The 26,854-nt window shown below is 39.1% G+C and overlaps 1 protein-coding gene across 1 annotated transcript in view; it reads left to right on the top strand.

Annotated features, from left to right (window-relative positions):
- Positions 1 to 26,854, top strand: part of LOC118272430 (frizzled-2) — a 156,307-nt gene that overhangs the window by 11,267 nt on the left and 118,186 nt on the right. Inside the window, exon 2 of the mRNA XM_050707996.1 lies at positions 8,473 to 8,498. The gene's annotated coding sequence lies outside the window, so the exon portion shown is untranslated. The remainder of the gene's footprint in view (positions 1 to 8,472; positions 8,499 to 26,854) is intronic.

Here is a 26,854-nt window from a genome sequence, read left to right as displayed (position 1 = left end):
GAATAAGAAGCCGTGTATAAGTGAAACAATGCATTAATTACAACCAGTACACTACCTGCCCCCCCCCCGCCGCCTCGTACCCCGCGTGCCCCCGGGAGGGTGTCTCCTTGATTTACGGCGCTCCTACCCTGGAAAATTATTCTCCATTCGTGATTTACTAGCAGCGAGTTTTTACCTGCATTATTTAACGATACTAAACACATATTACACCCTATACCGAAGACATTAAAGTTGGTTTTGCTTTGTGCGTATTAATATGTAGTTTAGTGTATTCTGTAATTGCATACGTATCGTTAATTGTTGTGATTGCGGTCGGGTTGTGTGAGACACGAACACACGGACACGGCGACACGCACACAGACGCGCCGCTCGTAAACACGGAATCCCGAGCGAGTTTGAAGAGATTTTATGAGATTCTGACATTGATGACGTAAGCAGTCGTCTTTTGTTTATGGTCTGAAAAGCTGCCGCCCTTGTAGTGGCGACCTTTTACTGTAGTTGTAGTACACAGTGAGTAGATGTGGGCACATTTAGTTACTCTACCAAATGGACGGGAAAGTTTACTTTAATTGTCTTTATAATGTTGAGAACTACCGAGGATACAGCTACTAGACTACATTTATGATGTTAAAAGGTTAGCACAGAGTTCATGGTAATTTTAGCTCAAGCTGTACATCGACTAGTTACACTCTATTTACTCCTACAAAGGCTTCTAACACCTTTCCTACTAACACTGTATAACGAAGCGATCATCCGCACTGTAAACCACATAATATCATGAATGGCCTCTCTTCCGCAACTAAACGCATCGTCACACGATTAATCGCACGACGTCGTCCAGACACCGGCAGTAAATACACGCGTCTGGGTCGCACGATCGATTCCCGTGCGGTGCACCCCAGGCTTTGTACCGGCGCGACAGGTGGAAGAATCGTCTTTACCTTTTATGTTAAAGGACGGAGGCTTTTTGTGAGGAATTTTACTTTTTTTTCAAAAGGTAATGGTATTGGTTTTTAGGTGTGAAAGTAAAGGACAAGATTTGAGTGGATCCTGGGGCGCGCCTTTATTGGTAATGGATTACAGTTATTCGGCGTATTTAATTTGTGGGACAGGGTACATTGATTGGTTTGTTAACATATAATGTAGTTTATTATGTTGTAAGAATGTATTATCAGTCATGCAATTTGTAACTTGTATCCACACACCCCCTAACTGTCGATACAGTCCTATAGATGCATTCTCCTAGAAAATGTACTTACAGGTACACCACACGAATGAAAAAAGGAACAAAACAGGAATACTGAAATCCAAGTCCCAACCGCACCGGACAATACGCGCAAACAGAAATATTTTCGACCGATTTACCGCCGTAGCAATATATCGTAGCGCTACGGCGTAGCACAATGGACTCGTAGAGCGCGGCGTAGTGCGGCGTAGCCACGGCACGTGAAAGCTAGGGTAACATATGTTTAGAACATCCCGGGATACGGTAAATTTATTGCTCACATTTACCAGGTTTTGTAATAGAATCATTCTTTAAATTTTTATCGTTTCACAAACACAAATGGAACTGGAATTTTTTATGTTGTCATAATTTAAAAACGCGGAACTGATTCTGGTAAAGATTCAGTTGTTATTTAATCGGTGCTTTCACACCTTGTTCTCCGTCGTAAGAACACTTCGTATTAATAATAAGTAGGTAGTCGCTAAGACAATTCACGTGTATCCACACGCATAAATACATACATGTGTCTGGTTACAAATGATTATATCCACGAGTATTGTCTTAATGAACTGATATTGATGAACTGCTTACACATTATTACGCATATATCTGAGAGTTAATTAATCCACCATTCATTGGAGTTTTCCTTTCACTGAACAGAATGTATGGTAATGTCGGGCAGCATGGTGTCCATAGCACAAGCCTGCAGCAGCCTCACGGAGGCTCCATTGGACCGTCGCCAGTGAAACTCGAGCATGACCGGCCTCGCAGATCGATGGACAAAACAAAAAAATTAGAACACTCATTGAAATGAGGCAAACACCGGGACAATCACATTTTTACAAGTTTCTCTCACAAACTTGTGTCGGCGGAGGTCGTCCAATCTACTCTGATTGCCGCATTAACATTTTTGTTAAATAAAATTAGTTTGTTTACTGTTATGTGTCTCGCTCAGATCGTAATTTTAATAGAGAATACAGTTTTCCAAGCAAACAAAATATAATCCTCGTGTCCCGTGTCGCCAGACAATTAAGTTCCGTCAATACAATGCCGACATAATTATTCAGAACAATTTAATTCCATAACAAATAACAGGGATAGCTTCCCATGATTACAGAGTATCAGAGCTATGGCGCGCACTTACGCTTTCTATAGCTCCCATCACAATCTAAAATGTATCTTATTACTTTAAAGGTAGAGTGGAATATTTATATCGGCTGAAGTTGTGTAGCACGTCTTTCGCTCCTTGGGGAAAGCGTCAAAGCCTTCATTAGACAAGTGTACAGCGATATGAATGCGCACAGACGGAGGAGTGCCGCAGGGCGCTATCCTAGGCACGTAACTGTTATATATTGATACTGTTTGCAAATTAAAAGCCGCGCTTTGATGGGATGCTGAATTGAGAATTTGTTATTTTTAACTGTTATGTTCCATAGCTGATTTTCTTTCCAAAAGAGCACAAAATTGCTTTTGGTGGGAATGATAGTGAACAATTTTAAACTTAAAAGATATTAGGAGTAAGTAATAAATTTTGAATTGAGAGTATTTCGACTGAGTGTATTGTTGTTTATACAGTGATCAGTCACTTTGTACCGGTAGCGTTGAATCGCAGCTGTATTGTTATTGGTGAAGGTGAGTTCGCTGCACGTCGATATTTTAATGGTTAAGTAGTTCGTTTGCTTTGTTTCGTGCACAAACGAAGCCAGCCTGAGACTTGCTCTCGATTGCTCTCCTCCGAGCATTTGCTGCTTTCCTTTGCGTTTTGTTTTGTTTGTTTTTACTTCGAGTACTAAGTTGGTAGGAGTTTTGTATAAATTAATGTTATAAGTATCCGACTGTGGCCAACTATTTCCAAGTTTTAAAAACAAACAGAGTTCCCTGTTGAGTTCTTTGTTTTGATATAAAAGCGTTCGTTGATAAGATTTCTTCGCGAAACTTTTTAGTGTTCATTTTGTTTGCTGTTCTCTATTGAGACTGCAATCCAATTTGAGAACGACTCTTATTTTTTAATATAAAATACTGTTCTTTCGCGCTCCGCCATTTGTAAGGCTTGCGGAGCGAAACTAATATCCTCCTTATCTGAGATTTCCCCTAGTTTTCTTTGTCTGCGAAAACTCTTAAGGATTCTGGAATTGAAGAAATTTATTGCGCTTCGTATGTAGCCAATAAAATTGGAAGATATTGGTCCGTTTAGTGTAAATATACAGAATCTCATGAATGTCACCATAAACTACGATGTATTCTTGGACATGTTTACAGCTCCGTGTTTGTGAGTACAGCGACCTGTTTGCGACATAAACCGTATTCGCGGGTGTAGCTATATAAAAATGTGCGTGGTATATATGTGTATGGTAACCAAAGCAATCAATCAGGGTGCACTCGCACCGCTTTGCGGGGACACCGCACGAATATCTAATTTTGTTTGTTACCCCGCTACCCCCAGGCACCGCCGGCACCCCCCAGCGGCCCCCAAGGGCACCGCGCAGGCGTCGAACACCCCAAAATCCTGGCGGACGTTGATGGATCACCCTTAATGACAAGCACCGAAGGGGCGATAGGGTTGTGCCCCTTATCGATACTCGTTATCGATAAAGTAGCTGGTGGAAATTGGTTCGATAAGATCTAATTGTTTGTCGGGCTGGTATCGTGGTGAAATTGATTGGTATTATTTGGGAAAGATTCTCTGATAATGTTTCGGTATTTTTCCGTTATCTTTGCATAGCTTCGTGTCGCCAAAATTATCCTTCTTTGTAATATGTGCTTATTGATGAATAATTTTGGGTTTTCGGTATTTTTGTTATTACTTTCATTTCATTATTAACAAATAATTTACTTTAATACTATTTATTATCATACTAAATAACTTTGTCCAGTGCAATAATATCATTATATCAAATTATCAATAACTGATTTTATTAAATATAATTACAATATATTATTTTATACCATACATAATAACACTATAAACTAACACATTTATCGATGACCACACACACATCCTTAATTACCAAACGCACCCTTCTCAGACATTGCAATAGTATCAGACATTAGCGGTTCATTTCCCGCATTTTCTCGTCCTTTTAGTTCCACAATATCGACATCGACATTGTGTAAGCTGTCCCGTCACTAGAACATATGCGCCCTTCGCGTGGTCTCGACACAATCGCATTAGAAATTAGCGATTCATGCTTTTATTTAACTGTACTTCTTGTTGCTCCTGTTAACTTTACGGAGGATTTTAACTCGGAATGTGATCCGCATATTAAGTGGTAATACACGGTGATGTAGCAAGGTAGATGAGGATCAATATATTTGGCAACGTACGCCGATGAATAATGGGAAATGTTCTCAATTTGAATTATACCTATTAATTGTCAATTTTAATTATGTAGGGACACACTAATAATTTGGTTAACTAACCATTATTTATTATAGCAGTACTTCATTGTCTTAATGAATAAAGAGAGTATACCCACTTCAAATACTACATACCTATAATATAATTTTTTCTCGATATTTTAATAATTCAGAAATCGATATTCTAATAATATTAAAGCCATATAAAGACTCAAGTAAAAAAAGGATAGCATATAAATAAATGAAACGATTAAAAAGCTTTTTTGTACAATCATTACAGCGACCTTTGAAGGGAGTGAGCCGCGTTGCACGCATCCCGACCCCATGTATAGTGATAATGGAAAAATGCCCCCTAATGGAGAACCTTTGTACTACAGAACTTTCACCTGAAATATAAATGAAACCGCGTTAATAAATAATTGTAGAATCCATATAATATTGTCCGATGCCTAGGGTGAACGTCTTTATTAATATATAATAAACTCATACGACTGTATCGACTAATATCGAGTACATTGCTGGTTTTGTGCTGTAGTTAATGATTTCAGTCACGGAATACAGTTGATAGAAAGCAATTTCACAACGATTCCCCATCGATTGCTGGGGCCCGGTCGTTGGGGGCCTGAGCAAATTGTTTTACAGTTTTATTATGGTAGTGTTGTTTGTCGTGTCGCTATCAATTTACTTGTCAATTGCCATATGGAGGATTTACTCTTCAATTGGATTATTACATGAAAGAAAATGGCATTCCTTGAAGTGGAAAATCACGTATCTATATGTAACTATACTTAACTACAGTAATCATAGTCCACAAACAATCAATACAAACTTTCGTCGTAGAGTAAAACTCGGCATGAAACCCACACTTATACTGTCATTACGTGGCGTAGTATGCAGGGAAAATAAAGACGAAAGTTACACAATAATCACTCGGAAATCAGTTCAACAAACACGAGGTACAACAACCCAACAAACCGGTAGCAAAGGAAACAATTTCCCTGTTTTGTCCTAACAAATATATTTTCATACGTACTCGGAATGCTCTTGTAAAACATTATTCCAGTCTCGGGCTCGAGATTTTCGTGTATTTGCTCACAAACTCACAGAGCCTCGCCGTAAACGGACTTCAAAGGGTACGTTTTGTTTTCTCTAAATTCCAATATTAGTCTGTTTGCCTTCATTTTTGCGTTTGGGAAACTACTTTACATCTTTATGGAGCCATAACTACGCCGCGGCTTACCCGCTGAAGCTGCGGACTATTGACGTGGTGGAATCTTAGATGTTGAGTGTAGATATTTGCGTGTAATCGCTTGTTTATTTGCAAATGCTCAGAGCACAATATTTTGACTGTTTTTGTTATCGTCATGAATGAATCAAATAAATGATTTTTGCATCTAGTTGCCACAAATAATAAAAACTGCAATCAAATAAAACTTTTCAGTCTGCACGTTTATTTATCCATTTCGCATCGGACACATGTGTATTCGCGAGGCTCCTAGAAAAACTGCCATCAGTACTAAATAAAAATGGCGTCACACGAAATAGTTGCGACGACGCAAACTGTTTGAACCGCAATGTATAACGAGTTTTTTATCGTGACAAGCCGAGGCAGGCCTGGCCGACAATTTACGTTTTTGTTGTTTTTCATACAATACAATAAAATAAAACCTTTCTGTTGTTTTATCGTCCTTATAATGTATATTTCCGCAAAGCAATTACCCGTGCGTTTATGTGGAGCATCCATCTTATCATCTGTGGCCAGTCGACCGTTTGACCCTGTGCCCTGTACCCTGTGCTCTGTGCTCTATAGCTTGACCTCCACCCGATTGCCATGAAAATGAAATAAGGGCAATATGGAGTATGTTAGAGTATCACTCATGTCGTCAAAAACAATTTCTATGAATCATAGGTAGATGTGACAGGTAGCGTGTTACACATTTTATAGCAACCATAAGAATAATCAGGCTAACGTGCATGCAAACTGCACGGCACATAAAGCTCGACACACGACGACATGTATCATGAATAACTCACACGGTGACGCGCGGCTGTACAAAGCTGCTGTAAACAATATCACACGCACATGGCTTATAACCATCAAAAGGAACATTTCCTTTTAACTCACTTACTGTCGGGAAGACACTTGCTATCTTCCCAGTTCGTAACATTAGCATAATCGACTTTACCCTTTCATGCAGGGGACCCGTTTAAATTACCCTGTAATACCCCGCGGACGGGGGGGGGCAGGGTAATTATGCGTCAGTTAGAGGCTCGCATAGTGGACGGTAGTGCTAGCTTGTAATTACTGCTAAGCTAATTATTGACTCCAAAGATCGTGTGCGGCTTTTCTAATGGACATTGTACTACCATTTTAAAGTTTTAACTTCCTTTTACAAGGCACGAATAGTTTGGTTCATACATGGCAATAAATTTCCACGAACACAACGTAATGTTATACTTATTTCCTCATTTTTATGGTATAAGCCGATAAACCAGCAGACGAATCATCTAATGGTAAGCAATCGCCGCCGCCCAAGAATACCTGAGGCGTTACAAGTACGTAGCCAGCCTGTTAGGTGATTGGGGAATTGGACCTTCGGTAACCTCACACACACAACGCAGACCTTGTTTCACGGCGGTTTTCTGTGAGGCATATCATCATCGTATCACTCCAGTCGAGCCGAAGCATGATTCTCCCACACTTAAATCTCAGCTCTAATCATTTTAAATATAGGATAATTTATCACAACAAATAACACGGACTAATTAAGATTTTGCGGTGTCTGAATATTATGTAACCAATAAATACCTAGAGAGCTCCAGACATCTGCCATATTCCTGGAATGCAGACAAACTGCAAGTTATGTTTGTGTCTACACATAACTGTATCTCGCGCGGGTTTGAGCTCGTGCCAGTCATGTCATGTGTCATGCTCTATATACATAATGTATGTATGTATATAAGGCTGACACTAGCTGACCTACTGCGGAAGTTCGCGTCTATTTACTTGAAGTTCCACTCCACTTAGTTTGACGAGTAATAGCTAAAGTTCATGGTAATTATATGGATGGCACTATGTGTGTGCTGTGTACTGTAGGTGTGTCTGTGTGCGTAGGGTTGTGTTCGTGGAAAGTTTGTGTTGAGTTGCAGTTTGCATGCCGCCAATAAAATAAGTCTTCTAAATCAGTTATTGTTGAAATTTAAACTTTAAATAAACGAAATTAAGTTGGGTTACCGACTAAGCTAATATACAGAAGAAAACAACAGTCCTTTTTCTTGCAACTTTTTATTTAATCTTCGAACATTAAAACTTATTAAAACATAGACTTTATAAGGAAGTTACTTAAAAAATCTAACCAAAAGTACTTGTACCACTTCAACCTTCAAAATACACGCGTGACACAGGGTGATTCAATTTGCATGTCCACAGAAAGTTGAGTGAAATCAACCGTTCTAATTAACTAGCAACTTTAGTTAACCTGCCATGATCGTAATCAGTTACTACTCCTAGTATACTACAGCCCAAATATTCGTATAGACGCACAACAACCTACCATAAACTGCCAAATTCCTCCAATCAATTTTCAACTTAACACTTTTGTAAGAAAGTCTACAATTACTTTGGCAGTGTAGTGTAACTTGATGTGCAGTTATGTACCTGTGTGAGCTTACACAGACTCGTGCATTACGGACGGTACAAACACGCAAACTGAACTCCTTAACATCTGCGTTTAATTGCTTGTTCTACTAACTTTTGATAAAGCACCTACTAGACTGCTTACCCCTTTCTCTGTAACCGGTGTAAAGGAGCTTGTACTGCTACTGATTTATATCTCAGGACCTATTGTTCTAGCTAGATTATTAATGAATTGTTTTGTTTTTGTTCACAGATTATTCTGAGTGTCCTACGGTCTGGGTAAGTAGCCTTTAAGATATTGTAAGACTTATTTTAATTGCGTTAAAACACATTTTCTACTGCGGACTACCTAACCAGTTCCCAGGGCTCCGGCTCGAAAATCAAGGGTAGTAACGGGGTGGTTTTTAGTCAGTAAGACTCTGTCATTCCCTCTCGCCTCACACAAGGCGGGAGAAGTCATTGGATGATTATCCCCCTCAAAAAAGACACATTTCTTAAAGTTGTTAAAAAAGTGTACGTATCTTGAAATGTTAGTACATAAAATACAAATAACAACAACTAATTATATTCACTCCTACACATACAATATGATTATACGCCACGCACAATTATGCCAACCCTAATTTATACTAAACACAATGATAATAAGCAGAAAATGAAGCAAATGTTTAGCCACAACAAGTCTCAATATACTGGCAGTGCAGTGCATACACACAAACACACATAAATACACACATACATACAAACAGACGCGCCCGCGCAAGACAGGAAACGGAAGCTCCGCGATCGGTTCGCTCGCTGTAAATCGCTCAGCGCGCGCATTTTGCTGTCAGCGCGTACGCAACTATACGCTAACGTAGGATGCGCCTGATTCATATCGGACGAGGAATGTTTTTTTTCTGAATATCTATTTTTTTTTTTTTTGTAAAATATATTGAACAGAACTAATGACTGAGATGAAAAGAATATCATAATCTTATGAATTATTGTGAGAAACTGGTGAAAGGTTGATTTGTAACAAAAAATTGCGGTTATTACTGAACATATATTTTACGTAGTAGTTCTAGATAGTCTACTACGTGTGCCAATCTCAACGTAGGAATATGATAGTATGAGGATTTGATATTTTGTACACAACTTATATAGTTAACATCACATATATATTATACTGTTCAGTTCAGTAGCATCTTACTCTACGATTGTCATTGACCAGCAAATAACCCCATTTTTATTAAACCACTAAAAGAATATAATACTGACTTCTGTTAAACAGTTCAATAAAAGTTACTTATTGTCCCGAGCAGGACTTCTGTCCTCGCCTTCCTCTCTCACTTATCTCACAGTTCGCGTTGGGTGGCCACTTCGCACTCCGCGCCGATAATTTTTGCAACATTGTCTTTACACCCCGTAATCACAACCACCATAAACAAATCACAACCTTACGATAACCCCATTAAGGCACATTTTACGGCAATAGCCAGAACTTAATTGCAGTACTTTATGTATACAAATATTAAATGTTTCAATTTAAACCCTCATATAATACCCTTAAACAAGTAATATTTACTACCTTATTCTTAGCGCGATAAGGTTTGCATTGCTTTGAACTTTTTGGAATTTCTTAATTGTAATACTTTGTAGAAAAGTATTGGAAGTTAAGTTTGTTAATTAAGCGCTTAAATATTTGACTTGAATATATTTTCACGTTATTCCGAGCACAACTATGGATTTTAAGAGAATTGTTTTTACTTTCCATTGTTTACTTTGAAATAGGCTCTCATTCTCGTGTTCTTGGTTTCTAAAATATACCAACGTACAGAAATAACTTGACTTTAACACATTACTATAAGAGTGGAGAATAAGTATAAAATTCTGAGACAGGCAGCGTTTAATGTTCATGTATAAGTATGATATCGATTACAGAAGCCACTCCACAATAGACAATCTGTAACAGTGTTAAATCATCGTAATACCTTGATCCTGCGTCCGCGCTCCGCGGTGAGCGAAACCACGTGTACGTCCTGTATTCATAGTCCAGCTCTAACGAAGCACTTATTAATTATTTAATTATTTTATAATTGTAAACGAATTATAAAATAGTTATTTAAACAAACAAAGCTCAATGTTACGTTTAATGACAAAAACTTTACATGTGACACTGTATAATAAAATGTTTAATAAAACAATATCAAGGTTACAATAAAATAAAGCCACACTTGGCAACATTCCTTTATGTTATTCTAAGCTGAGCAAAGTGTAATTTACATGTAGGCAGACAAAGCGTAATTTAAACACTGCTTATTTCTTTATTATTACTTACGTACCTTTATTATTTGTTACTTTTTGTGGACTCGTAAAACTGCTTTTGTGTGAAAACAAATGAAACTCATTTTTATTTTATAAGTTAGCAAGAGTACAATATACGGAGGAATTTAATTGGCACACAGTTTTTATTACTTGCTCGGCTATTTTACTTCGTTGCGTAATAAAGAGCGCTTCGTAATAATGGCATCCTCTCTTTTATTCCTCTGTAATGACATTCTTAAAGGCACATTACCTTTTGTGAGTTTAGATAATTTTATACCATCAAAATTACGAGTTCCTAGTTTTCTTATTTTTTCAGAACTCATCCCAAACTCAAATCTGGGATATTATGAAATTCGTTGCTCTCGTTGTTCTCATTGTATGCTTCCATACAGTATTTTAAGTTTAATACCGATTAATATTTAGCCAACCAGTTACAAATCAACACAACAAGACTATGAATACGACTCTTACATCGTGGGTGCTTGTAACTCGAATCCGGCGCACACTGTGGCTCTTTGAACCCATAGCCTCAGTACTATTGCAGGATAATACTCCGCAGCATAGTAGCACTCTGTGTGATAATGAGGGATTAGTATTGAGTAACAAGACCCTCTCTGTGCAGCTGTCCATCACCTATCTCGTGTTTAGATCCGAGCACATTTCCGTTTGGCGACTGCGCTGTGGAGAGCTTGATGTTACTCACGCGCACTGAGATGATGATATCCTTACTTCCGCTAATGTAGACTTATGTAACTTAGATTGATTTATTATGTGAGTTGCTTTTTATAGCTATTACTTGATTTGGGCTAATCGTTGCATTATATGTCTGCTCAATTAACGCTTGAATCGTGACGTGAAACGCTACTTAAATTTAAATCGTACTGTCGTGCTAACTCTGTTTTTAATAGATGTGTGTGTGGCTGTAGTGACTATACTGTTAGCGCAGTGATTGAGTGACCGGCAATGTGTTGCTGGTTCGATTCCCGCGACGGTTAAAATGAGACAATGGCATTTTCTGACTAAAATAACCATTATTGTCGGAGTTAGGAAGTTCAGTGGTGTTTCGCCCCGTGACTCGAAATGTATGTACGTAAAACCGTTGGTCCTGTGCCTGACCTCTCTCCGGTCGTGTTGGTCTGCCGTCCCATCGGGTTTAGAAAGTGAGTGCACAGAGAGTGCCTTTGTGCTTGCGCACTCGTGCACCAAGTCTCCTGTGTACTGGGCTAGTCTAGTTAGACATACTAGTTTATTAATAGGTGTCTAACTTAAACAAGACTTTCTACGGAGCACACTTATATCCTTTACGCTATGTTTACGATATTCTTTTACCAAGAACACAGCAGTCTTACTCGTAGCAGCACGTTTAACATTGAAGCAAAAACCATTGGCGTATCTTTGCACTGGCTAATGATCTCGTTGGCGACAAAAAGCAAAGGTTCCCCAAAACTAGTAAAAATGTCGTGTATCGGTAAAACGTGGCTCAATCAGTGTTATCGATAGTTTTTGTGGCGCTAGTGCGGGGGCGCGGGAGTGCTCGCAGTAATGCCTCACTCAGATAAAGATCTCAAGTGTTTGATATATGACAGTAGAGCGGACCTGCTAGAGATGTGCGGGTGGTGTATCGATTGACTTGTTTGCCAGTCAGTCCAGTACTAGTTGTATTTCGTTCGTTTTGTTATTAACACTTACTTTACGCCTATTATGATATGACTCCCATGTAATAAGTTTATTGCTATATATAGGATAATTCCAACGACCGAACTTTTAATAACTCTGAATAATAAAACAAGTACAATAGTAAGTTCTTTGCCTGATCCAGAAATCGAACCTGAAATCCCTTGCTTGGAAGTCTTAGTTGGTACCACTTGTTAGCTTCTTATGTCAATTAAAATATCTCAAACACAAGCAAAATCATCGATATACTTCTAACTTAAATCCGGTCACAACTCTAAAGTCTTAAGTGTCTACTACCTGCGCGCACGCACTTGACGTCGCCAACATGGCGCGCAAATGTCGCCCAACGACCTTTTTTTAAAAACAATATTGGTACCAATTGGTCCGTGGGTTGTTGAATGATAAACAAGTTCATTTCGTGCCGATATACATGTTATCCGTGCCTCGTTATTTATTTTACTACAAAGTAAACTGATTTTTGTAACCATGAGGGTTGTTTTGCATCAAAATGTGAATGTTTATAAAATTGGTTGGGTGGATCGTGAAATTGTATCGTATTGGTCTACGTCTATATTTTGAATACATGATAAAAGAATAGATACAGTATATCTGCCTTAGGGTACTTTTTCCCATTAGAGATGTGCTATGCTACGTTACTGTGAATGTGTTTGGCTTCCAACAATAATAGCATTACTGGTGGAAACGGGTTTAACTAAGATATATTTTTTATAAGGAAACATGCGTGCTATGGATGTGCGCTATGGATACTTTACTTCACCCACAAAATGGCGATCTTGACCTCTATACAGACATCTGACTCGTTACAATTCTTACCATCACTTCTAACTACACTATAAAACCTTTTCATCTCCTGTCCTTATCACTAGCCAGCCAATAACTCTCAGGTTCCATGCATCACGCACCAGACACGTCTACCTGTGACATCCGCTGTACCAGGAACCTGATGTTATCTCAGACGACACTGTGCGAAACATTGGCCAGACATCATAAGATGTGGGTCCCATCTCTGTTATCTGTCGTTAAATTTTTCGTGCTGATAGTGTTCTGTGAAGTCAAAGTTGGCAGAAGTCAATGGGAAAATGCAAGTATCTAAAAGTACGAAATATTTTGATTCACATAGTTTTAGTCAAATATTGAATTCCCAATTTGAGTAAGCATGAAAAAGGGTGCAGAAAAATTCGAAGGAACTATGTCTTCATCTTTTATCGACTTAGATAGCGCCACGTGTCTAATTAGTAGTATTATAGACGAAACAAATTAAATGTGAGACTGAACAATCAGAAAATGATGCCTTTACATAGTAAAAAAAAGTTGACACTACGTAATTGTCAGTTTTGCTTAAATAGGTACGAAAGTACGAACATCAACATTGTCACCAGGCGCCTTGTTCTCGTAAAATATCCATCTTTAATTAGTGAATTTCCAACACAAACGAATTGAAATTCTAGCAACATTTCTTTAAATAACAAATACCTAAGTTTGACAGAAAAATAACCACTATTCTTACTGATACCTATTTCCATACGAATGTATTGGCTAATAATTCTCCGATATCTTGCAACCCAGTACGAGTGCATAATATAAAGTAGCAGCTAGTTATGACATCCGTTGTTTCAAGAATAGGTATCTTATCTACAAGCGGGAAGCTCGCGAAATGTAGGTGCCAGTATATCAAGCTATCCTAAACTGGGAAAATTCTCCAATCTATTTTAAACTTTACATCCAAATAGTAAGATTGGAATTCTATTAAACATAGGGATAGTTTGTTGTTCTAGCAAATATGCAACGGTGATATTAAAGTCAACATTAAATCATTGATATCGAATTTTCTGACTTGCACTTGATATGAGTTTTATTTTAAATCAAATAACCAAAATCACTTTTTAAGAGTAGTTTAAAAAGTAATAAAATTAACATTATCAAATTGTTTACCTTAAACAAAAATGAAAATACGCGAAGCTGTGCGATCCTCTACATCTTAACTTAAACAAAATGAAAGTACGCGAAGATACCCAATCGTTCAATTAGGTACTCCTATACTTAGTAGGTCACTTTGGCAAACTTACACTTCAGATATGAATCCAAACAATTCTTCAGAATCTTAACCAACAACATATCAGCTACCTGCAAACCCAGCAACATCCGTTATTCAAAGAAAACGTTATCAATCACCGCGGGATAGGGAACCCTATCCCGACCATAGCAGGCGACGCAGGCGACGCCGGGCGACACAACTCTCTTATCGGTTGACAAATATTTTTTACTTACGATGCGTGCGGCACATTATTGGCGCCATGCAGTGCAAATTGTGAGGTCTGCTGATAACTGGGACGGAATAAGGTCCTAATGCATTTTGGATACTTATGCCTTAAGGTGATACTGGCCGTTTTTATGGGTTTTCGGAGTAAAACATCACGTTTTTGGATATGGAATCAACGGTTTATTCTCGATAGTGAACGTAAAGTTTTAGGGCTTACAACTTTATAATAAAACCTATCTTTAAGGTCGATACTTTATGAAAATGTAGTACCCATCTCTTTATAACAAAACCTATCAAAGTTTTATAAAGAAAAGCAATAATTATTTATCCAGCGAATAAAGCGTGTAGTTTCTTTACACCTAAACAAAATAGTAGCAAATCAAAGAGGTTTCGCGTCGACTCCCTGCCCTGCCATTCGGAAAATAAGACAACAGTAAAACTGTAGAAATATGTTCAAAGTTTGTCGATAAAAAGAGATACAAGTTCACGGGGCCCTTTATTGCCTCTACTTGTTTCTTATATTTTATGTACGAGTACATAAATACGAGAAAATTGTGACTTAACTTATTTATAAGCGATGCGGTTAGGTACTGGAAAAATGGTTGCCGTCACAACAACTACTGATCAAGCCTCGTGTTCAATTTCCAGTAATTTATAATTGAATGTTAGTTTTCCAAATTCTTAGTTATTCAATGCACCAAGCTTTAAACAGAGAGGAGTGTAATGAGGGTAGGGAGGCCTTTGCCAGTGGAACGATAATAGCTGAAATCTAAATCTACATCTAAATTCTTCGTCTCGTATTGTGGCCATTACTATATACCTTGCAATAATATACCTAGAAGAAAACCACACTAGCTAGCAATGTACATGTCACCCTATATTGTTACATTACCGTTTCAAAGAGTTTTATTGTCATTCTCACCTACTTTACGCGCGTTATCGTGTGAAGGGCGCTGTAATGGTGGATATTATATGAGAAATGTTTCCTCTCACGTGAGACACATACTGACATACATACATACATTATATTTGTCTGTATTCCTCAGAAGCCTTTGTGTTACAGCTGTTATTACACTTATAGCAATTTTCATTTCCCTTCGTCCAGGATAAATGAAACAATCAGTCAAACGGCTAAGTGGGCGCCGTGATTTGGGTCCGTGTCCATTGTACCGCGGCACGGCATTGTGCGCGCTGATTTGTCGTGCTCTTTTGTGCCGCACTGTACTTACGCCTAATGGAATTACGTAATCTGAATGTTTGAATGCTCAATACATTTTGTTGAATACGTTTTGATTTGTGTAAGTAAAGATAAATATTTTCTATATTGTAACTTGGTGTAAAATGTTGTCATTGAGTTGTTGTTCATTTCAAAATTGGTACGTTTTAAAATTTATTGACTGTTGTAATCTACATACACTAAATGTCTATTTATAAAAATGTTGTGGTATTAAGAAAACGATACATACATAGATAAGTGATTGTATTACATTTGAACAAAGTAATACAACGACGTAACTAATTAAACGAGAAACACAATGTTGTCACGTCTTATGATCGCAAAACTGACGGATGTATTAGCGCCCGCCTCGCCACTCAAATTACGATCACCATTCATTACCATCATCCGACATCCGTCAATGTTCGTTGTCGTGTCGTGTCGTGCGTCAACGGGCCCGCGCCAGCACTTAGGCGTCGAGTTGCATCGCCTGCCCCATCCAATCCGCCGAAACGTCAGATACTCCACATTTATTTAATTTGTACTCCATTGCGCGGCGACAAGTACCTCCATATATTTTAATTGGAATAAAACGAAGCTTGAATGACGACATTTTTGGGGGAAATATTGCCGAGGCAATTTGTCTGATATTTCGAGTAAAAACTGTAAGTAATGAAAAGTGGAGATGTTTGCGTTCGCTGGCGAAATAAAAATATCACTTTTATTTCACAGTATAGTGCTGCTTTACTGAAATAAAAATGTCACAAACTACCATGGATTTTACGAACCAACTTTTATCCAAATTAAGTAAGTAATATTCATTTGTAACACCGATACCAAACCTGCAAAGTACACAGCATCCAATAAAATGATTTTTGGCGATCTTTATCACTTCTTACGTGGATATCTTAGTTTACAAAACCAATATGCCAGCCACCTCTACATTCTCAAGTTGCAACTTCATAAACAGTTTGTAAGGAAAACGTTGGACACTGGATAATAAAGTAACGTACTTAGTACCTAGGTACTGAGTGTGTGGTGCAGTATTATGTCGTGTCGCACGGTCGCACGGTCGCACGGCCGGTGTCGTCGTGCGTAGGACACACTTTACACACGGCTGCTTCCACGGAACAGTAACGGCTTTATACACTACAGCATGTTTCTTACTAGAAGGTGAATATATTTTAGAATTTATTAGGCATGCGGTACACGCTTCGGTTACTTAGAAACTATGTAACATTATCGTTTACTTAATACAGTAGACAAATTGATTTCTTAATCTTAAATGTGATGTTTTCATTCGCATCATCCGCATTTGTGGCTGATATCAACCAATGTCGAGTATTAAACTTAATTGTGTTTTTCCATACAGCTAATCTTACTATAATATTATATAATTGCAAAAGTTTGTGTGTGTGTGTGTGTGTGTGCGTGTGTATGTTTGTGACTCAATCACGTCAAAACTTGGAACGACGAAATTTGGACATAGACTACTTTTAATCCCACGGAAACACAGGCGAAGCCGGTAGCAGAAGCTAGTCGGGTATAAATGCTTTATCTTATAAAAAAAGAAGATTGTCTAGAAATGGTCATCGTACAAATATTTTTTCTGATTGAATGGTTTTGCGCCTCTTAATGTACAGAACACATTTATGGTAAATTCCATATTGACTCGTTGCGCGGTAATGTGTGTTATATATGTATGTACATACGGCATGTTGTCCAATAACACGGCTGATAAAGTCCTCTAATACTGGCCGATGCTTGTCGCGACTTATTTTTAATTTTGTGACCACGTCCAGCGATTTGCGACAACAATCCGTTTGTAGGGGACAAGTTATAAGCGTGCAGCGGGAAAACATCAATTAATCGTTATCACTTTTTCATTTTCTTAAATTAAAATCGGATTGGAAATGATTATTTTTTTTGTATTTTTTTTAAGTGGTCATAATAATAGTGATTGTGATAGATTGTTATCCCAATTGATATAAATATAGCAAACTTATTAGTCACGAATTCTACAACCAGAGAATAAATGAGACAACCCACAGCCAAAACTACATAGTAGACCAAGGAAACTGAAACTTGGCACGTATGCTCCTTAAGGGATGTAGGAGTGCACTAAGAAACGGTTTCTCTAAATTCCCATAGAACAAGAAAAATGGGTACCCCCTATATGCGTACGAAGACGCTGGCAGAAGCTAATTTTAGAATAAACCATAAAATTATCAGTATTCCTAATACGTAGTTATGGAATCAACTATAAAACGACAGAACAGGTTCCTACATGGTAAGGCCCATGTAGAAACCTGACTGCCTTAACGGTTCAATAAGTGACTCGCCCCATAAGCTAGACTCGCTCGCATCTCATACATTACACCACAACAGTTTCGTTCCTCCTTTTTGTGTAACACTATAGCCAATCGTAAACTTCAAGATAAAATACTGCCAGATACGCGAAAACCAGGTTTCGTTTACTACCTAACAGGTTCTTAACTCAAGTGAATAAGGTTCATTTTGTATTTTTTAGATAATTGTTTATTTGGTTTTATCCAGTGTGAAATTGACTGCAGGCTATTGAATTTGAGTGTTTATTCGGTTCTGCATATAGTAATTTGTTATTGGTAACGCGATATTTAGTCGCAGCGAGCGCGGCGCGGGGAATATACATGTATGCATGTTTATGACACTGTTCGATGTGTGGGTGTTATGTGACATGCCACATATAGTCACATTGGCACTTCTTTTTAAAAATATAGCCAATACTGGAAATATAAAATGCTGGAATGAATGTTGAGTATCATGTGGTGATAGCAGATCACAATATCACCACCCCTATTCTTTCCGTGGGTGTAGTAAGACGTTAAGAACTGACCGAGGCTCATACACATTGTCAGAGACCGGGTAGCACCTCTCACCTCTCTCATAAACCTGATCAGACCTTTTAAATTGCGACCTCCAACCTCACTCACACAACGAAACACAACGCAAGCGTTGTTTCACGACGGTTTTCTGCGAAGCCGTGGTATCACTCCGGTCGAGCCCATTCGGACCGAAGCATGACTATCCAGAACTTGCCTGCCAGTAAGCTGAGACCTAACTTGTACAACTTGCTAAAGGCTGCAGGGAGCTCCCTCGACTTACTACTACAACTTATTTCGCTGGAAGTTCCACAAAGTTTTTAACTGTTTACGATCGATCGACTGTTGGGGATGCTAACTGTGGACCTAGCGTACACTGGTGTAACTCGGACATTTCAGTAGATGCTGGTTTAATTTACTTCTTACTGGACATTTCAGTAGTAGCTGGTGTAATTTACTTCGTACTACTAAATAAATGTTTACTTCTTATTGTAGTGAGTGTCGTATTCCAACCGGCCTATCTTGAAGTCATTGGGGGTCTATGTTCAGCAGTGGACGTCTTGTGGCTGATATGACGATGATGAGATGAGCCTCGTATACTCATGTGTGTAATTGTACTTTATCATAAAAAGCCTGAGTCTGAGGTGAATAAGAACAATACATTACTTGTGTTGTAACTACCATCATCAATCAGACGCCATAGTTGTGTGCGCTGTGTTCGGTGTATTTTCATGATACCTACACATAATATTATCTACCTGTAATACAAATAAACAAACTGAATGAAACTATTCTCACGGAAAAGCTTTGTCTAAGAAAAACGCAGGCTCTATCATTTGCGCTCACCGAGCTGTTACAGTAACAGGAAATGAGGTGTACATCCGGCAGAGGCGCGCTTCCGGCCGGCCACTTCCGGCACACTAGCGCTCGCAGCGGATCTAATGCTTTATTTGTACAAGTGCCATGCAAAGTTATGGGCAATGAAGGTATTGTGACTCAGAATAAGTCTAACTTAATTTCGTTTGCGAAAAACTTTAACTTATATTCTTTCTTTTGAGATTGTGGTCGAGCCATTAATGTATATATATAAGAAACCATACGATGTACTTGGCTCGTCTTGTAACACCTTCAATTAAAATATCACGATTGCACGCACAGAGCGTTTCTTTAAATACAAAGTTCCATACTTCTACAACTTTCACTTTTTGATTTTCCATTTGACTATTTCATGTCTAAGACAGTTCCAATACATAAGTAACGCCTATGTCCATGCATCACCGGTGTGACCGTTATTTTTCACCCCGCCGTCCGCAGCCCGTGCGCCCCCAGCGTGCGATGTTGGGAACAAATCACCGATTGCGTACAAATGGCGCCTCGATCCGCGCCGCGGTACGGTGATATGTTAAAGGGTTGAGTCATATTTCAGTCAGTGGGAGATGTTGTCTGTTGTACCTCTAGGTTAGTATATTTTTTACCAAAAGAATTAGCCTTGGTAGTCTCGTAAATGCTCTATTTTGATTTCGATATCATCTTCAACTTTCTCAATAAAGAATCTTGGCATTTTTACGTTGTGTCGTCTTAAATAGATACCAAGATCAAGTTTCACATTTCAGAATAGAATGTAGTCCATAACTTAAAACTTTCGCCTGAAGAAGGACTGTCTTCTTGTCCTGAGGGACTGTTAGATGTGACTTCTGAGTTTTGATGTAACTTCACACATACACTACATGTGATCTTTTAAACATACTTATTGTTTCTCAGCAATATTTTTCATACTAACTTCTGCCAGCGGCTCCGCCCAAGTCACCTAATAACCTGTCTAAAATCAGTTCAGAAGTTTCAGCATGATTGACGGGCAAACATCTAAACAAACAAACTTTCATATTTATTACATTAAGTGTGTTAGAGTGAATTTTTCACAAAACCTCTATCATCTTACATCATTGATTTTTCAGTCCATGACTTACAACTACACACACACTTCCATCGACAGACAGACAGAGAACCTCTCGGAAAATAGTAGAAATAAATAGTGTATACGATTGATAGTATCCTTCCCCAACATATCCTGTATCTCATATATTTCGGGTTGAAAGGGTAAAAATAATTTTCCGTATTGATATTTGGGCATTCGTCCGCGTCACTGGAGGAGATGGCGAGCGGATATCAGGGGCCGAGCCCCGAGCCCCGAGCCCTGAGGCTGGAGGATACACCTCGTTAACAGGTGCCCTCTGTCGGTGACCAGAATTATGGATTAGTAGAGACTACTTATTGCACTGTAGTATGTATTTGTGCTGTAGTATGTTTTATATATCTATGCTTCATATTACGAAAAATCTCATATAGAACTTGAGGTTTTCAGAATAATTTATGGGACAAGCCCGCCACGCCCTCTCCGCTGTAACTACTGTAAGCCAGAATCTACAGTAGATACTACCATGAAAACACCGGTACACTGAAATCTGGCGCGTCCTTAGGACATGAATAACTGAATAAAATTATTGACGTGTAATGGTGTTATCTTGTAACCAACTTGCAGAAATAAATAGATATCATTTAACAACTTAGATCCACCAACAAAATAAATCAGAAAATATCATTAAAGGCGAAAAGAAATAATATTGCTTAGTTAAAAGGATTTGAATTAATAGATCATGATAACCGATGGTCACCTGTCACTTACCAAAATGGAATTGTGGACACTCATAAAGTATAATTAGAGCGCAAAACGTATTCTCGTTTCGATTACTTAAAAGTAAAGCAAACTCATACTAAGGATACTGACTATAGTCTGCTCTTTACTGTTTTTCTTTAAGTTTCCGTTTTTCTATCCAGCTGACTTAGAATACAAACTGAAGTGTAACAGTGAGTACATGTTATGTTACATTCACTTACTAAAAACAGTATTCGAAGTATCAATACTAAATAATATCAGTACAATAAGTTGTGGGTCACGTCCGTGCGATACGAAGTTGGACTCCCGACTAAGCCAATCGAGAGAATAGCTGCGGTAACTGGTACTTTCAGTACCGACTGAGAACAGCTTACTGGTACTACTTGGCTACTGGCTGATAGTTACTGAGAACTGGTTTACCGTTACTTTAAACTTGGTAGCTTAGAGAAGAGAACTTAGTTTTTAACTCATCGTACTAATCAAAAATACAAATGGGTACAAGTTACATAAGGTTTTCAACTTCTAGGAAGGGAGAATACTTGAAAGGGAACACCCATCTAAATCTTACAGAAATAATTACCACGACCTCACAGAAAACCGACGTGAAACAACGCCTGCGTTGTGTTTCGTTGTGTAAGGTTACCGGAGGCCCAATTCCCCTCTTCCCAATCTTCCCAATCCCGAATTCCTAACCCCCAATAAGCTGGCAACGCACTTGTAACGCCTCTTGTGTTTCAAGTGTCCATGGGCAGCGGCGATTGCTTACCACTCTGTCTGCTCGTTTACGTTTCATAAAGAAAAAATATTAGTTAATAATTATTTTTCTGAGTGCTGTAGATGGACCCATTAGATTTACCCATTCTCCTATAAACATAAATACATAATCAGCATATCATACCACTCTACAAAATATTGTTGTAATTTCTCTCATTCTAGCTCAAACTCTCCGCCCACGAGGCTGAGGAAATAGTGCGAACGTATTGGACAGTTTTATGACAACTGCACCGAGCTGAGTGCGGCGCTCGTAAACCAGCCGCATAACAATATCCGCCACACTGCTTACGGTAAAACTAATCTCGTTGTGAAGCTGGGCTGTTAAGGATAACCTACTTATTTATTTCCTAGGGATTACAGACAGTTACATGTACTATATACCATATTACCATCCACATGCTTCAGACATAGGTGTACCATCACACAAAATTGCTCGACAAGTGTACCATGGTTAATATAACCAATAGTGGACAACTGCTTCTAAAAATGCTGACTACGCACTTGCGACTTCTCCGGTGTTGCAGGTTTCCATGGGTGGTAATGATGAATGAATTGCTTACCATCAGCTGATCCGGCTGCCCGTTTACCCCTATTCTATATAAAACATTTAGTTTTTAAAATAACAAAATTACAATCTCTAACCATACTTTTAAACCTTTTCGCACATTGTCTGGCATCACAGACGGTTGCCACGATGAATGGCAGTCCCTGGCATGTTATCAGCACGGCCCAGCGCGCCAACTGCGATGTCTGGCGGACTCCTGCCGGCTCATTGGACACGCACGCACGGGATCGCGTGCACTGTGTGTCGATTTGTTTGTATATCCATTGTTTACTATAGAAAATAGAGTATCCAATTCGTGAGCAAAACCTGATGTCTTTGTTGATGCCGTCAAAAATAATATGTTTTCAAAATACATTTACTTTCGCATCACAAATAAAGTCCATTACACTTTCAGGAGTTTGCATAAATACTGAAGAATGCTGAGCATACATTTTAGCTACGTCCGTGTTTCTGAAATAAAAGTAGCCTTTGTATTGTTGCTGACTACAATTGTCAGTGCCTCATTCAGATCTGTTAATGGTCTTTGCGTAAAAAAGGTCACCATAAGCATTTGGGCTATTGACAAGTCAAGTGACAGATGACAGAAGTCGCACATAGACTGACGATGTCTGGCGTCATAAATATCCTGCATCGCACATATGAAGTTTACATCATTAACACGGATAGAAAATCTCAATGAACAACAGTTGGGCGGTATCCCGCCAGGCATGATCACCTCGCCTGGTCGGATCCTCCTTTTCTTAGGGAACTTTACTCTCTGTTCCCTATACTGGTGACCCCCGACGTGATTGAAACCAACCTTCACGGATCAGCACCGTCATCCTTATCGCCATCTCCCTTACCCATCACTTCTCCGCTGAGCGGTAATCAAGTCGCAGCCAACCAGCATCCTCGGCCTCATCAGGGACCACCACATGCTACATCGAAGATATGCAGCCTGGTTCTTCCCTACGGCCTCAATAAGGCACAGCACTCTGCACACGGTCTGAGGACGTCTTCCTCCCGTCACGCAGACGCCAGCCACTACGCACCTACCCTCGCAGCATCTATTCCCCGATACTGCACTTTGAGAAGTTTGCATAAATACTGAAGAATGCTGAGCTTCTCAGCTCAGCTACGTCTGTGTTTCTGAAGTAAAAAGTAGCCTTTGTGTTATTGCAGACTACAATTGTCAGTATCAAAGTTCATTCAAATCTGTTTAGTGGTCTTTTCATGTAAAAGATCACCACAAGCATTTAACTGATGTACTCGTACATATATCTGACAAATCCACAATTCCTTACCAAAACTAAACAAATAGACGATCTATCGACAGCCATAGTTTCATGGTACGTGTTGCAAGGACCCCATCGATGCGTGTCGCGGTGACACGGGTCGCCGTGATCGGAGACGACAACCATGGGGCCTGACAACCCGGCTCAACGCGATTACTTGTGTTACTGTCACGCTGGTGATCCTGCTACCAATTCAGATCACTTGCAAGAGATCAATATGTAAGATATGTTGATCTACTTAGCAACTTTAATTTGCTAGCTGTGTCTACGGGGTGCTAAAAGATTATCTGGAAAACCATAGCAATTTTAGTTGTGTTTGAATTAGTCATAGCGGATGATGATTTATATAGGTACTTTTAAGCAAGTATTTCATCCTTTATATAAAAAAATCTTTGCTTAACTTAAAACAGTCCTTATGTGGGGCATTTTCAATATCCCTACAATAAGGATGTGTAGTTGTATTCCATCCTTATGTGTTACTGAACTAAGCATTGTTCTCCCGAGCAATTCTCATAAAACTCAACACTAAAACTATGTTTGGCCACAGGGCAGGGCTTTTTAGTGAAACGTGGAATGCACCGGTAAGCAGTGAGTAAGTAGGGTCGGTGGGTGACGCGGGTCGCTGTGATTAGGGCCGACGCGGGTCCGGGGCCAGTTGACAACCCGGCTCAATGGGATTACTTACTAATGCCGATTACTTTCACGAGAATATCGATGCGATAGAGTCAAACTGTCGAATAGTTTTAAAAACATAAGGGTAGGTAATACACAGGGACTTAAAACGCTACGTGATATAAAGAAGTATACATAAAAAAGTACTACAGCCAGTGCTACTACATTTGATAAGCTTTTATGTACTGCCATCACTCAGAATTGTCGAAATGTTATGTTTCCTGACAATGAGTACCAAGACACAGCGCTGTACTTGATAGTACCTACGTACATACATCAACACAAAACGTTTGAGAATACCAACAAAATAAAACTTCAAGTACAGTCGATGCCAAATTGTAACAAACATAAAAGTATATTAAAATATCTTCGGAGCGTTGGTCCCGGGCATGGTAATGCGGGTATTATCCGGTTGGCGCCGGAATTTACCGGCCACCTGTAACCGGCCTCTCGGTCGCCGGTGAAATTTTCATAGCCCTCGAGCCACGGAGGACTTGCGTCGAGTGTTTGTGCATTTTTTAGCGTTCCGGGAGGTGCTCGCAGCGCTTCTGGGAAATTGTTACTACTTCTGAAACGGGAAGATAAGTTTTGTTGCTTATGGAAACTTGTGATATTGTTGCTTCAGAAATGTAAATGGTCCGGACGTATTTACATATTTTCATCTCCAATTTTCTTTCGGAGCGTCAAGTATTAAGTGTCCTCAAAGAAATGATGAAACTTTTAAAAGTTTTTCTCAGAGGGAAATCTTAGAAGGAATAAATGGAGTGCCGCGTGCCTCCAGATCTTCGTCTCTGACAGTTAACTCGACGCAACTATTCGCAAACTTCTCCACTTTCTGAAGGAACACGTTCTATTTCATAACTTCGGGCGCCGCCGCCCGCCGCCCGCCGCCGTCGGAACTTAGTTCCCTTACTGGCTGCATTCATACTATCGCTTTACAATCCTGGAGTCCTGGTATGACTATGGAATTTCGTCATTTCACTCCAGCGTACATCAAACGACATTGTCGTGTCATGATCCCTACACTCGTACCATTTCATTTTATTTGTACCACAATGCTCAAGTTCTTTTCTAATGTCACCGTTAAATGTCCACACCGTCACAATCACAATGGCGCGAGAAATTATTACTATAACGGGCTACCAAAAAATCCATTGAACAATAGTTGCCCACAGGTGGCCCCTAAACATACACCCGGGTAATGCGAGTCGTTCCGGATAATAACACCATTCGCAGGCACCCGGTCGCCTTGATCCGGATCTCAGGTGAAATGACCGCGTTATACACGGCTGATGGTCCGGCGAGGGAGCCGGCCTTACAAAATGGAGTCAGAAGTAATAATAATTACAGAAATGGACGGTAAAACGAATAATTACTTCGCAGGAAGGAAGGAAATGAAGCTTTAATGGACGAATAGAACGTTACTAAACCTTTTTCCTGAAGTTTTCTCGAATAATTTATAGCCCGTTACAGATTGTAAGTATGTACCTAATTTATGTACATATTTGACGGCCAAGGTAAAGAGTCTTATAATTAAATTCCCCCAGAAAACTGTATCCAACATTTTAGTGTATGCTCAGCACGTGAAGGACGAAACCATTTAATGAATTACCTGTTAGTTAAGATATATTATTTCCACAGAATCTATCAATACTACAAGGCCATCAGATCCCCGTGCAATACATTGACAGGCACATCGCTCTCGTCCCATACATCAGCCGGCCGCGTCGCTCGATGGGTACAAATGAGCTAAACACGGGCACATTATAAATTCGCGCGTTACCAAGATACATGGCGCCGATACTTCCATTCATTAATTCAATTACGTGCGAGGTGTTATCCTTGCTTGTTAATTCACTATATGAGGTGGTGCTAATAGTGAAAAGACTTTAAGTAATTTGACAAAGGGTTCAAAATTCAGTACATTTCGAGTCAAAAGTATAATACACTTTTTGGAAAACAGTCATAATATGTGTACCGTATACTTATTTGTGGCCTGATTCTCTTACTAAACATATAAATAAGTAAAAAGCACACTTTTCTCTCCTAACTTACACCACCCGCAATCAGTTTTCCACGCGACAGTACAATAACGTCTTCAGCACTCAGGTACAGTCGTTGACACACTCTCATGATGTTTTATTGAATGTTAGCAAGCGATGGGCTGTCGTCTAAATATTTTATGTGAACACTTATTTATGTGATATGTGGAGTGGAGACACATTGCCGGTGTTATGCGCTGTGAATTATATATTCTGTGTGTCATGTAAACACATATTTGCATGGGTCTTTCATCAGTAGACAGTAGACATTAGTCTACTGTTGTCTTAAAGGAAT

The sequence above is a fragment of the Spodoptera frugiperda genome, chromosome 4 (genome assembly GCF_023101765.2).
Source record: "Spodoptera frugiperda isolate SF20-4 chromosome 4, AGI-APGP_CSIRO_Sfru_2.0, whole genome shotgun sequence".
Taxonomy (NCBI): Eukaryota; Metazoa; Arthropoda; class Insecta; order Lepidoptera; family Noctuidae; genus Spodoptera; species Spodoptera frugiperda.
Note: the sequence above shows the minus strand (reverse complement) of the source record. Positions and strands in the feature narration are given on the sequence as shown.